The sequence below is a fragment of the Saccoglossus kowalevskii genome, chromosome 15 (genome assembly GCF_978046115.1).
Source record: "Saccoglossus kowalevskii chromosome 15, keSacKowa6.1, whole genome shotgun sequence".
Taxonomy (NCBI): Eukaryota; Metazoa; Hemichordata; class Enteropneusta; family Harrimaniidae; genus Saccoglossus; species Saccoglossus kowalevskii.
The window spans coordinates 34,244,692-34,259,161 of NC_140655.1; the positions used below are offsets into that span (position 1 = coordinate 34,244,692).

At 35.2% G+C, this 14,470-nt stretch overlaps 1 long non-coding RNA gene across 1 annotated transcript; it reads left to right on the plus strand.

Moving 5' to 3' along the window:
• The first annotated feature begins 219 nt into the window (after window positions 1-219).
• On the plus strand, window positions 220-12,144 carry LOC146734336 (uncharacterized). The gene is made up of 2 exons (XR_014931734.1): window positions 220-372; window positions 11,584-12,144. It is a non-coding gene; the product is annotated as an uncharacterized LOC146734336 (long non-coding RNA).
• The last annotated feature ends 2,326 nt before the right edge of the window (window positions 12,145-14,470 follow it).

Sequence of the window (14,470 nt, forward strand, 5' to 3'; positions counted from 1 at the left end):
TTTGGTATTTGCCACTATTTTGGTACCCGCGAAAATTAAAACCAACGTTCTCTTGCTCTTTGTTATTATTTTTCTTCACAAGTCAATAAATCTCATAATTCTGAATAATTCTGGACAGTTTGTGTATAATTTGGAGTAATTTGTTGTGTTTAATTTAAGTTTTCTTTACTTGCGCATCTTTTCAGCCCGAATTGTCATCTTTTTGACGCAGACACAGTGACGCTAACTTAGGGGGTATTACAATCGGCTGTCCTAACAGCCATATCGCGGAGCTCAATTCAACTGTCGTACTTTTAAAAATCAATTGCATAGCATATCCGTCGCCGATTGAAATGGTGTTAGTGCATCGAAACTGTTCGGCGAAGCTGCTAGGTAAGTATATGACGATTCAATACTAATATTGATATTTACTAGCTAGCTATCGCACTATGACTTGTTTAGTGTGCCTGCTCAGACTGCTGCGGCGTCTCGAGTCGTCCATTTGATTCTATCATCATCATCATGTTGTGTTCAATTCCAATTTCGAATGTGCATCGATTTCTCAAAACAGTAATTTATAGACATGTATATAGTTCATCTGATCCAGAAAGTGATAGTTTAAACTTCATGTACATGTCCAGCTTGAATTTAAATAATCTATATGCGGACGTTGAGCAGGCGGACAACAACAGAGCCACCGAGCGATATGCTATTTTTCCGTTTTGTGTTTCTTCCATTTGAGATGCATTTCTGTAAAATATTCCGTATATGATGACAGAATTCGCTGGTGTTGTCAAGTTGTAGCATCCATTCTGGAAATTTTTATATTTTAGCAGCTATTTATTTTCTTGAAATTAAAATGTTTTAATACGCAAGATTTAAGTAATTAATGAGGTCTTGATATTAGTAATTTATACCCATAACCTGAATAAAACATGTATAAAACATGTCAGTCACTTTCTTATTTTATCATATTTTTTCTCTATAACATGACGAGATAGAACAATTTGTATAATATATTTTACACTTGCGTAAATGACAAAGGTGTGTCAATAGTCAATAAAACAGCTAGCTGCGGTTCCGTAGCTCTTTGGTGCGACCTACAATCGAATTTCGCCCTAACAATTTCATTTGGACGTCTTTTTTTTAATTTTGTAGTTGTACGTCGAACATAGAGCTACGGGATCTATCACAGTTTAATAACAGAAATCTGGCATACGTAAATTAAATCGCTTTTGCTTTCGATTACTATGGTGTGACGTACCTTTATTGTGAATTGATTGCTGGATGAATAACATACAAACTTTTGTTTGCAATTTGTGTTTATAAATAAGCAATAATTTGTGATATTTTACAATTACCGCGGAAACCAAGCAAATTACGAGAAAACGGCAGCCATTGACATCCCACACTCCCTAGCACAGAATAAATGTAATCTCATTTGGCGGTCATGTGATACAGTGGTGGAAGAATAAAACTCACTCTTCCCGTTATTCTAATTGTTCCAAGAAAGCAATCACATACAGTATTTATAATTGTATGATATTTGTTTAATAATAGAAACTAGTTGCATAAACGCAATTTATCTACTGATATCGGTCACGTGGTACAAAATTATAGGTCTCGCGTAATTTGCTATAAACCCTGGAATACAAAATGGCGTCTTTCGTCTTGTTATTTTTCTGCGACTCGGTGTACGGTAAATAAAGTCAATTTTTTATGACCACCGTCATCATTTCACAGCGCAAATAGGTTCTGGTCATTGTTTGGAAGTAAATAAACATAGTGAGTACTTTCGAAGGTCTTAAAATGTGATTTTCGCGACGACCAAATTTGGCATGTGGATTTTAACCGGTATTCAGTCGCACAAGGCCCCATAGCCCTATGGGCCGGCCAGAGTCAGTCACGTAAATAATGCGGTCGGCAACATAGGGCTATGATTCCACAGCTATAAAACAGCCTAGGCAATACTATAGTCATTTAGAAAAGACATACAATTTGTTATTAATCTCATTATACACTTGTTATTAATCTCACTAATAACAACCATTCATGGTTATTTCAATTTTTGTATTACATTTTAATTTGTTTAGTAAGTTTTACAATACAAAAACCATCTTTATTATTGCTGCATTGTGGATATAAATGTAGCTCCAGAATGTGAGTAACCACTTGGAATTCCTACTGAATTTTGGGACGCCATGAATTCACAGAAATGCTTTCTTAATTTCATTTCCAAATACTTGCTGTGATAGATGAATGTTTAAACAATCATTTTTACATGTTCCATAAGTGAATAAATAATATTACTAAAAAAATCCTTTGAAAATCAAAAGTTTACCATTCAATCTATTTGTATCTAACAACGTTGTCCTGACTCACTGCACTAATGATCAATGGGATAATGGCTTCCTATAGAGAAGAAATGTGTTAACTCAATATTTGATTTTGCAAAGAATTGTGGGATTGAAAATTGAACTGAACAATATAACCATAAAATTTTTAAAAATAACTTGCACGTTGCTTGAAAACAGGAGAGGTAAAAAGCTTATTTTAACGGAGGGCTCTATGGAAAAGATGTGAGCCCCCCAAATGCCATCTACAGTTCAATTTTCTATCTCACAACTTTTTGCAAAATCAAATATGGAGTTAACACAGTTCTTCCCTATACATGTATATAACACATTTCTTCCCTATACATGTACATGTATAACTAAAACTGGATATTATGAATCACTGTCTTAACTATGAAACAAATAATAAGGTATAATTATTCCCTTAGAACCTAATCTGACTCACTGCACTAACAACCAATAAGACATTTGTTACTCATAATTAGGACTAGGTATTATTATTATTTTTAATAATTTTGTTGTGCCAGGCAACAGTTCCGGACATTAAATTTCACTGTTGACTCTCCTGACTTTTTTTATGTGTAAATTGCAAGTGCTGACACATAGTGCATTTTTGCCACAGAAGTCATCTTCAAGTTTGGGACTACATGACAGGGCTGTGCGGCCATTTTCCTATCAAATGGCAATTTAATGCACTATCCGACCTTAATCAAAGTTCCCCCAAAGTCGCATTCGTTAGTGAATAAATCTTGGCCAGTGGAATTGGGCTTTCCGTGTTCAGCCTTAGTAGGATTTGAACTTGGGTCTACAAATCATGAGTCTGATGCGACAACCACTACGGTATACTACCAGTGACCGGTAGGACTAGGTATTATTACCTGGTAATCGAAGACGACCTGACCCGACTCACTGCACTAACTATAAAACTAATAATAAGGTATTATTATTCCCCTAGAACCTAACCTGACTCACTGCACTAACAACAAATTGGACATTTTTACCTACATGTATAACAACAGTGTTCTCTCCACACCTCTAAAGCGTAATGGTACAGTGATGTGACCCTGTGAGATGTTCTTTCAAGGGTGTGGCCCCTCTAAATCCAAATCAAATACTAGAATATTAATAATTTGCCCATTGCACGTAACAGCAACAATGTGACAAAACAAGTCTCACAAATCACAAATATTGCACATGTCCGGAAAATATACTGATTTGGTACACTGCTATTATTTGCAGTTTGTACTTTAATTCAAAAAAAAAAACAAGTGAAATTAGGTCCCATTGAAAATAAAACTGTACATAAATCGAAGCAAAAATTATTCAACTGCAGGCGTCGCCAAAGAAAAAAAACTGACTGGTAACACTGTTGTTTGGAGGTGTCAATCTGCCCAACGATTGTGTGTCTCGGCTACGCTGGTGGCTCATGCTTTGCCAAATTTTGCCGAATGGCGAGTTGAGTTTTAAGTTGATTTGCCAAATAATATATTTTATAGCCAAAATTGACCATATTTTAGGAAAGTAATGATTATTTGAATCTTTATAGTAATGTTCTTGAATGTATAATAAAGAAAAATGAACGACTTTTACCATACTATTTTTTCTGATAGTTAGTCGATTTTTCTAGGATAGTTGACGTCGCCATGTCTACAACAGAGCTGGTATTATGTTACTGTATTTTGCCGATCATGTATTAAAAAACTCTTGAAAATATGATACATTAGGGCAAAATGTAAGATAAAATTTGAAACTTTGGTCTGACCTTTTGCATCACTTCCTGTTGAAACACTAACAAAGTCGTATGTTATCGCATGACTTTGTGGACATTTTTTTTTATCATCCCCAGTTCTTTCTAAGATTAAAACATTAACTCGAGACACACGTTAGATCAAAAGAAATACCTGGATTGCCAGTCTGTTTCTTAGTGGTTCTAAGATAATCGCCAATGAATCATTTTCAGGATTTTTTTTAAACAAGAAACAGGGGTGCATCGCCCTCATGCCATGGCCATGTGCCCCTTACCCTAGGGGGCAGATTTTCTGGCAACCACAAAATTCTGAATGACAAGGGATCACAAGTGGCTTCAGTCTTCAACTTTGACCTGTCTGACAGAAATTTTGGCCCAAAGGAAGCCAGAGAATGCTCCACACCCTGATAGGGAAAACCCCATCTCCCCTACTTGATGGTGCCGCTGAATTGCAGTGCTCCCTCTTGCAGTTTTTTTCAAGAAAAAACCCTGATTTTAATTAACAAAACATTCTAAATTTGTTCAATGCAAGAATGTTACGGTTTAGCGGACAAAGTTAGGGTAATCATAGCATTACACATAAGGTATAGATCAATGAAAAATCGTTGACTTTAGTTTGAAATTTTGTCATTATTGATTTATTATTTTCATCCTATTTTGATAACTCGCAATCTCACAACAAAAAAATGTTTGCCCTAATGTCTCATGAACAGACAGTGACATGGGCACTAAAACTGACTGTACTTGTTGACACGAAATAATGATAAACAGTTATCTCCATGGATAACAATATATTTACTGACTGGCTATAACATATTAACTATTTCTATTGCTTTTTAGCTCCGCTGTCGACAAAGTCGACACAGCTAGGCATTAGTGGAATGGCGCATAGCAGACTGTCAAAACCTCAAATTCTCTAATTTTGGTGAATATTTTTGTCATTTTTGGTAAAAAGTGATATTTTCGACTTCTTGTTAAAAACCGCTATTCCGATTGCTTTGATATTACATATATAGGTACTATATGTGGATCTCTCTCAGATTTGTTCATTTCATAATGATATCTTAAATTCTCTAATTTTGGTGAATATTTTTGGTAAAAAGTGATATTTTTGACTTCTTGTTAAAAACCGCAAGTCCAATTGCTTTGATATTACATATATAGGTACTACACCTGGACCTCTCTCAGATTTGTTCATTTTGTGATGATATCTTTAATTCTCTAGTTTTGATGAATATTTTTGTAGTTTTTGGTAAAAAGTGATATTTTCGACTTCTTGTTGAAAACAGCAAGTCTGATTGATTTGCTATTATATATATATAAGTACTACATATGGACCTCTCTCAGATTTGTTCATTTTGTGATGATATCTTTAATTTTCTGATTTTAGTCAATATTTTTGTAATTTTTGATAAAAGGTGATATTTTCGACTTCTTGTTAAAAACCGCAAGTCTGATTGCTTTGATACTATACATATATGTACCTCAGGTAAACCTCCCTCAGATTTGTTCATTTCATGATGATATCTTCAATTATCTAATTTTGATGAATATTTTTGTCATTTTTAGTAAAAAGTGATATTTTTGAATTCTTGTTGAAACAGCAAGTCCGATTGCTATACATACCATACATATTGTTCATTTTTGACTCCCATGTGCGAAGCACAAAATGGGAGTCTTTGCAGTTAGTGTGTCTGTATGTGTGTACATGTATGTGTGTATGTGTGTATGTGTGTGTGTATGTGTGTAAATGTATGTGTGTCCGACTGTTCCACTGCTATCTCAAGAACCATACATCGGTTTTTGATGAAACTTGGTGCATAGATGCTCTGGGCCAATGCGCAGATTTGATTAGGTTTTGGTAAAAATCCATGCTCGTTAATTACCTAATTTGCATGATAATTAGCTAATTTTTAGCTGTTCTATGACTGTTCCACTGATATCTAAAGAACCACTCATTGGATTTTGATGAAACTTGGTACATAGATGCTCTGAACATATGCGCAGATTTGATTAATTTTTGGTAAAAATCCGTGCATATTAATTACCTAATTTGCATGATAATTAGCTATTTTTTAGTGGTTCCATGACTGTTCCACTGATATCTAAACAACCACTCATTGGATTTTGATGAAACTTGGTACATAGATGCTCTGAACTAATGCTAGGTTTTGATTAGTTTTTGGTAATAATCCGTGGATACTAATTACCTAATTTGCATAATGATTAGTCAATTTTCGGTTTTTCCACTGATATCTCAAGTACTAATCATCACATTTCAATGAAACTTGGTACATAGATGTCATACGACACTGCACAGACCTGATAGTTTTTATGGTAATATCAGTACATATTAATTACCTAATTTGCATAATTAATTAATTTTCAGCATTTGATATAAGTAGTTAGCATTACATTTCAATGAAACTTGGTACTTACATACTCAAGGACTATGCAGAGATTGATTGTTTTCGATAAATATTTGTGCATATTAATCACCTAATTTGCATAATTAACCAACTTTCACACTGATATCTCAGGTACTATACATCACATATCAATGAATGTACATGGATGCTGTAGGACAATAGACAGACCTGAATAATTGTGGGTTAAAATCTGTACATATTAATTACCTAATTTGCATAATTAACCAATTTTAAGCTTTCACACTGATATCTAAAGTACCGTAAAAACTCCAAAATTTCGACCGGTTTTAAATAATTGGTGTTAGAAATGTGTCGTGTTTTTAGAGTCAAAATTAAGGTGCATTTTCGGACGGTCGAATTTTTCAGAATAGAAATCAGCAAATGAAAAAATGGGGATGATAGACAGTGTGCTTCATTAGTTTTTAAAAAATGCAATGTCCGTCAATTGACGTAAACTTCCTCATGTTTCACGGTAAAAGCAAAGGTCGTGGCTGAGTTGTAACTCAAAATCTAAACAAAGTCATCAATCAGTGAGTATTATGACAAGCAAAACAAAACATCAAGACGCGGAGAAGAGGTCAGCACAAAACTAATAGGTCAAAAGACAAAGCTGTCTCGCACTACCTAGGAAAACTTGCGAATGTTCGAAGTACAGGTACCCATTGGACAAAAGATACATGGAAGTTTAGCAAACTATCTCCCCGACCCAGTGCAATGTATCCGGTTAGAATCAAAGCTCACGTGTCCCTTATTTGAGGGACCAAATTCTGCCGTAAATTCGCCCTTAGATTAAAAAATAAAATGGGATTTAAGAAAATAAAATGGGACTTTTAAGGTGTATTTTGGCGTCATTTTTCGGACATTTCAATCAATCCTGCCAGCTAAAATAGAGTAAGTTTTACCGTAGTCATTGACGTCTGTCTATTCAAGAGTACACATGTATGATTTTTATCGTGACTAGCGTGAGCGGGTAAGCTTCCTTTCGAGAATGAGCTGTTATCACTGTGAACAATGTTAAATTATTCTTCAGATGACCAGTTTATTTTTTAAAAACAACTAATTTTTTTATTTAAAAAAAATCATGCCGTTTTCGCATCAAAATCCAAGCCAAAATATCGTACTACAACATCAATCTCTTCCGCATTGCGTTCAATAACATTAACATATTTAAATAAGCTATGGTAATTTGAACACGTTGGCATCATCCAGCTTTTTGATTGGTTAATTAGCGATTTGACCTAAGAGAACATGGCGGATATCCTACAGCATCAAACGTTTTATACGAGACCGGAATCATTCGCTTACGATGAAACTAAGTTGACTTTTATTTGTATTTCATAACCATTCAACAAATTTATTTTGTGTACATTATTATAATCACTACTGAGTACAGTAATAATCAACAATTCAGAAACGCAGCATGCCGAGATTTTTGTGTTCGTTTTTATTTGAAACTTCGTTTATTTAGAATATATTTTCGTTACCAATAAAATAAAAATCTCTCAGTCAATCAGAAACCCGGATTCATGCCTTCGAGGAAGGTCCCGTTTGAATGCTCACATCGGTTTTTTTTTCGTTTGGGGGAAAACTAAAACTGGTCGCAATTTTTGAATAAGAATGAGTCGGCAATTTTTAGTGGAGTCGAAAATTTGGAGCGAAACCGGCAAATAAATTGGCGACCGAATTTTTAGAGGGGTCGAAATTTTGGAGTTTTCACGGTACTAATTATTCCATTTCAATAAAACTTAGTACAAAGATGCTCTAGGACAATGTACAAACCTAATTAGTTTGGGGTAAAAATCTGTTCATATTAATTCCCTAATAAGCATAATAATTCATAATTTTTTGGTTCTAATCACATTTCAATTAAACTTGGAGACATAGATTTTCTGTTACATTGCACAGACCTCATTAGTTTTACACTCAAATCTGGTCATATTAATTTTCTGATTTGCATAATTAGTTTTCAGCTAAGTAATTTCGAATTATATTTAATGTGTTTCCAATACTCTCAGCACATGGGAGTTCTTTCTAAGCTTTCTTTGATCTTATATGATATCCTCAGTTCTTTAATTGAAATGTGCCTTGCTAACAGCGGAGCTATCTCAGCCGATAGGCTGCTTGTTTTGCTGTTCTATTTCAAACTTTATTTGACTTGATAAATACATAAAAGACAATGGAGTAAAATGATATAAAATATCAGACTGTCTCGTCTTTAATTAATTGTAGATAGATTGTTAACTAATTTTATACTAACACAGTTATTGTATCACAATATTCAATGGGAAAATTATGCAAATTAGATACAGTGTTTGACTTGGGGTCTGGGGAGAACACTGAACTTGGACTGGATTTTTTTAATCCTGAGGCCCTGACCTGAATCACTGCACTAACAAGCAATGAGACATTTTTTTTTTTTTTTTGGAGTAATAATCAAATTTATTGCATCCTTAGAAATTACAATATTTCTTTTGGTAAAAAGCAATAAATATATCCGTACACAACACAATTACAATACAATATAAATAGATACGTTAAAGTTTTCTGTATTCCATGGCTTTAAGTAGATAGGTTCCCATACATTTAATTGCCTTGGAGTCCTTGTTGCTCATCAAAAATATAAAATTACTCAATTTATCTCCTGCATTAGTTAATGTAATTTCTGTGAGCAATTCATGTCTAATATATTTGTACCGATCACATTCTAAAAAGAAGTGAACTTCATCTTCTATTTTATTTTGGGAACATAAATTACAAATTCTTTTTTCAATGGGAGTTTTTGGCTGTGTGTGCCTTCCTTTTTCAATAGCCAAACAATGGTTACTTGTTCGGAAGCGTGACATGCAGACTTGATGTTTTTCGGAAGACAATTTAAGTATGACTCAAAATTATAAGTGTTTTTGAATTTTGCATATGTTCTTAGTTTTGTGTTTTCTTGATTGACATTCTGTTTCCAAAATGTAATATAGTTTTCTTTTAAAGTCTTATCAATGTTCTTTATATTCAAATCTGTTTTACTAGTTTGAATTCTTGAGTCAATAACTAAATTCTGAACCGATGAACACCATGGTAAATTGAATTTCATTTGTTCATAATATGCTTGTTTTGTAAGACATTTATCTGGAAGCCCTTGTATGCGTAACCAATACTTGATAAGGTTTTTCTTGGTGTCTATTAGTAATGGGAAACAGCCCAACTCTGCCCTACAAGCTAAATTTGCACCAAATTTATTTAGGCCTAGACTATTTCTACAGAATTTCAAATGTAGTTTTTCACTTGTAGTTTTGTCCCATTTGTTTTCATCCAAAACTTCAATTCCCCAAATTTCTGAACCATAAATGAGTACCGGAAGAATACATGTTCTGAACAGATAGATAAATGTTTTACAGTCGCATTCAGGTGGAATGTGTCTTAACATTGCATATAAGGCTCTGTTGGCTTTATCTGCCATGTTTTGTCTGGCTTCAGTAGATAGACATTTGTTATCTATAACTAGAACTGGGTTTTACATGTATTAATCCTGAGGCCATGGCCATAATCATTGCACTGATGACCAATGGGACACATAACTAGAACTGGGTATATTAGTTTCAGGGCTCATACCACTAATTGAATTTCCATAGACGACAATGTTAACATATGACGAGATTGCTATATGAAAATGACGAAGAAAGTTGAAAATATGGCTCAAAAATGGGAAATCAACATGCCAGTAATCAACCATATGAAAAAAACTAACATGTTGGCCAGCTCAAACTCTTGCAAATCTCAGGTAAACAAGACACACCTACTGTATTTGGATTGCACCAAGAGAAATCACTGGAAAAACACCAAGATTAGAACATCCATTAACACACAGAATAAACCCACAGGTACACAGCCGCTAAGTAGTAAACAAAAGACCACATGTTGGTCTCGCCTCTGACCCAGGTGATTACGCCCTCAAACAGGGAGCACCTGAGAAAAATAATATTTAAAAAATTTCATTGGTTCTTGCTGGGCATTTAAATTGAGGGCTACGAGCAGCCATTGGTTAATTAGTGGCATGAGACCTTCAGAGGACCTGACTTGACTCAGTGCACTAACTACCAATGGGTCATTTGTTATCTATAACCAGGACTGGGTATTATTATTCCCAGAGAACCTGACCTAAGTCACTGCACTAACTAGCAATGAAACTTTTGTTACCTATATCTAGGACTGGGCATTATTATACCCAGGGAATCTGACCTAACTCACTGCATTAACTAGCATTGGGACTTTTGTTACCTATATCTAGGATCAGGCATTATTATACACAGGAAACCTGACCTAACTCACTGCACTAACTAGCAATGGGACTTTTGTTACCTATATCTAGGACTAGGCATTATTATACCCAGGGAACCTGACCTAACTCACTGCATTAACTAGCAATGGGACTTTTGTTACCTATATCTAGGACTGGGCATTATTATACCCAGAGAACCTGACCTAACTCACTGCATTAACTAGCAATGGGACTTTTGTTACCTATATCTATGACTGGGCATTATTATACCCAGAGAACCTGACCTAACTCACTGCATTAACTAGCAATGGGACTTTTGTTACCTATATCTAGGACTAGGCATTATTATACCCAGAGAACCTGACCTAACTCACTGCATTAACTAGCAATGGGACTTTTGTTACCTATATCTAGGACTAGGCATTATTATACCCAGGGAACCTAACCTGACTCACTGCACTAATTTCATGTACAAATCAGACTTTTGTTACTTATACTAATACTGGGTATTATTAATCCCTGGGGCTCTGTTCTGGCATTTGTTATTGAGGACTGGGTTTTATTAATCCCAGAGAACCTGACCTAACTCACTGCACTAATGACCAATGAGTCATTTGTTACCTATAATTAGGACTGGGTACTACCGGTATTAATATTAATTCCCTGACCTGACTCACTACACTAACTACTAATGGAAGACTTGTTACCGATAACCCTTAGGCCCTGTACTGGGATAAATTAGCATAACATACAAGTTTTGTATTTTGATAGATATTTTAACAATTTTTTTTTTTATTATTGTAGGAAACTTGGAAATACTATACAGAGAAATGAAAGAATATGGTATCAATGGCTTCAGTACCTGTAACAATGATTTATGACTTTTTAGTAATTGTATTTGTATACCACTTTTTCAGTTTTCTGATTATTTCATGACTGTATGGTGTATTTTGTTATAACATGATGATAATAACAAAAATATTATAAAACTGTATTACAAAGGTACCATACAGTATAACAACAAGAATTAAAGTGTGATTATAAATTTATACTTAATTTAGAAATAACGTTTCTCTTCTGGACCCTTGTCAGTGTTGGTCACTTTGTAGTAAAGCATGTGATCATGTCAGCATTATGCATATTGTCAACAATTATAATATTTGAACTCTCAATATTTTCCAAATGAGTGAGATGATAAGTAAGATGGTGCATTGTTTATTTTCAAACATGCTATATATTAAATTGTTCAGTACTATGGAAAATTCTATAATATTTGAAATTGCAGTGTTAGATTCTTTAATTGGGCAAATAATATAGTTTGTACAACTACAAGACAAAAATATATTATTTCTGCTTCTTGCAATACCACATTGTGTTGTGTTTATATTCTACAAAATGTTTGCTTTAAAAATTTAAACTTGATTGAAGCATAAAGCTTTGATCTCTATGATTTATGTCTAATGATTTAAAAACAACTGTTCATGTGTAGCACAAATTAGGGGCTTACAGTTTGACCTAGGTTCATGGTGTACACTAATTGTGGTTGGCATGGTCACACTAATTTCCCAGCAGTGTAAAGGCAGATCACAACAAACTTGATATGAGCATCATACATAGTGGGTTGTTATGTCACATTGTTTTGTTCAAAAATGGGAACTGATTGGGATTGATCTTTGTGTGTGTGTACAAGCGTACATCTCCAGCTGCATCGTTAACATGCCAGGACTGCTAACATTCTAACTGTACACATGCATCAAACATCTTGTGATATACCGGTATATATCAATATGTATATACTGATATATACATTGTCCTGAAACCAGATCTTGGTCGTGTGTATGGGATTCTTTCAAATTTGGTTTAAACATGGGATCATCCAATATGACAATAAAATTGATCATGTGTGGGGTCCAGTGCCCTTTAGTTTAGTTCTATATTTTCTGATGAGTCAAGTCTACTCAAAAAATGTAGCCCAAATAGAAAAATTCTTGGGATAGATAAGTATATGAGGTGACTGAGATGGTACAATAACCTCAGTGTAGATCCACTGTTATACCACTGCCACCTGCTGTTGATTCATTCGTCGAGCAGAGGGCAGGGATATTAGGTAGGGTTGCAAATTCCACACCACGCCAAAGCACCATTTGATTACAAGTGGGAACATCAGTACTGTATTTCTGGTGACAAACCAGATTGTAAAGGGGACCCTGTATCATATGATCCAGTACTGTTGGTGGGCCCAGATGTACCATTCTTTTGCAAGGAAGAATGTCTAACCTTGGGCACCATGTTAAATAAATTTTAATTTCCACATAAGTTGCATTTTTCTGATTTACATGTACCAAGTGCTTGCTGCAGTCTCTGGCTTTAAGCTGGCACTCAATGGACAATACAAGAATTTGCTGATCGTAACGTGTCCCTTTTTTTACATGGCTAACATCACCCAGAATGTTGTATTTATGGTAAAAGGATATTCACTGAACAGGGGCCTGCAAAACTATTTTGATTCAATGGGACCAAATATAAGGAATTAGTTTAGCCCAGTTCTGCCTAGGTAGTTTGCCATTTTGAGGGCCTCAACAGAGGCAGCAGTCAAACATATTGCCAGAACCAATGATGCTAGGCATAGATGCACCAATATAATACGTGTTCTAAATATGATAAACTGAAGACAGATACACACGAACAATAATCTCATTCATAGGGTCAGAATGCCCAATAATGACAGTCTGGTCGAGGGGAATACAGGAACAAACATATCAACCAAGGAAATGATCGTTGAGGTGGATGTGGTTGGGGTCAGGTGTTTTCAGTGGTATGAATTAAAGGATTCATTTTGTTTCCCAACCCTTATTTCCTGTGACGTTAAATTGTTCGGTTACCGTAGCAAACTACCACAATGACCCTGTAGGATCTTTCAGAAGTCAAGCACAGCTACAAGATCAAGTTGGCCAAAAAGCTTCAGTTGACTCCATCACCAGTGTCAATGGCTCTGCCACGAGTAATGGTAGGCATGATTTTCCAGGAAGTGAGAGAATTATTGGCAAATGGCAGCAGTGCAGTGCCTGTTATTCCCCCATATTTTTGGTGAACAATAAAGAACAATATAGACCCAAGCCAACTGAATCAGTATATTCTCTCAGAGCATTTTATGTGATGGTGACTCCAGCAGAGGTACACTGCTGTGTACATCAGGGGATTTCCTGATATCACTCAAACATTTGATTCAAGATATTAGTTCAATGTTTGCCCATTGTAGCCTCACAGTTTTTTTTCCCAAAATTAATGGCAGTGCCAGTTTTGTGGCTGCACAGCAGGCCAACAATGTGAATCCATTTTATCAATATCTGGTTGATACAAGAGCAGTAATTTTAGCACACATCCTTCAAACAATCATATCCCACATTTAGTATTTCCGGGAATGTATTCTTGGGAGTGTTTCAGGTTGAGAGACCCGGCAGCCACACTTTTTGCATGCATGCACAGCTCAGACAATTATTGAGCTTTTTGGAAATGGCTTCATCTATGAGAGGCCTTGTGCCTCAAACAGCTCTCAAAGGTATGCTCGTCCAGGTCCACACACTCCAGTTGTGTGGATCGCCACATGAGAAATATCATGGACCCCACAAAGCTTGACTGCCATCAAGTGGATGGACTTAACCAACATAAGACGGAGATAACAGATTGCTCC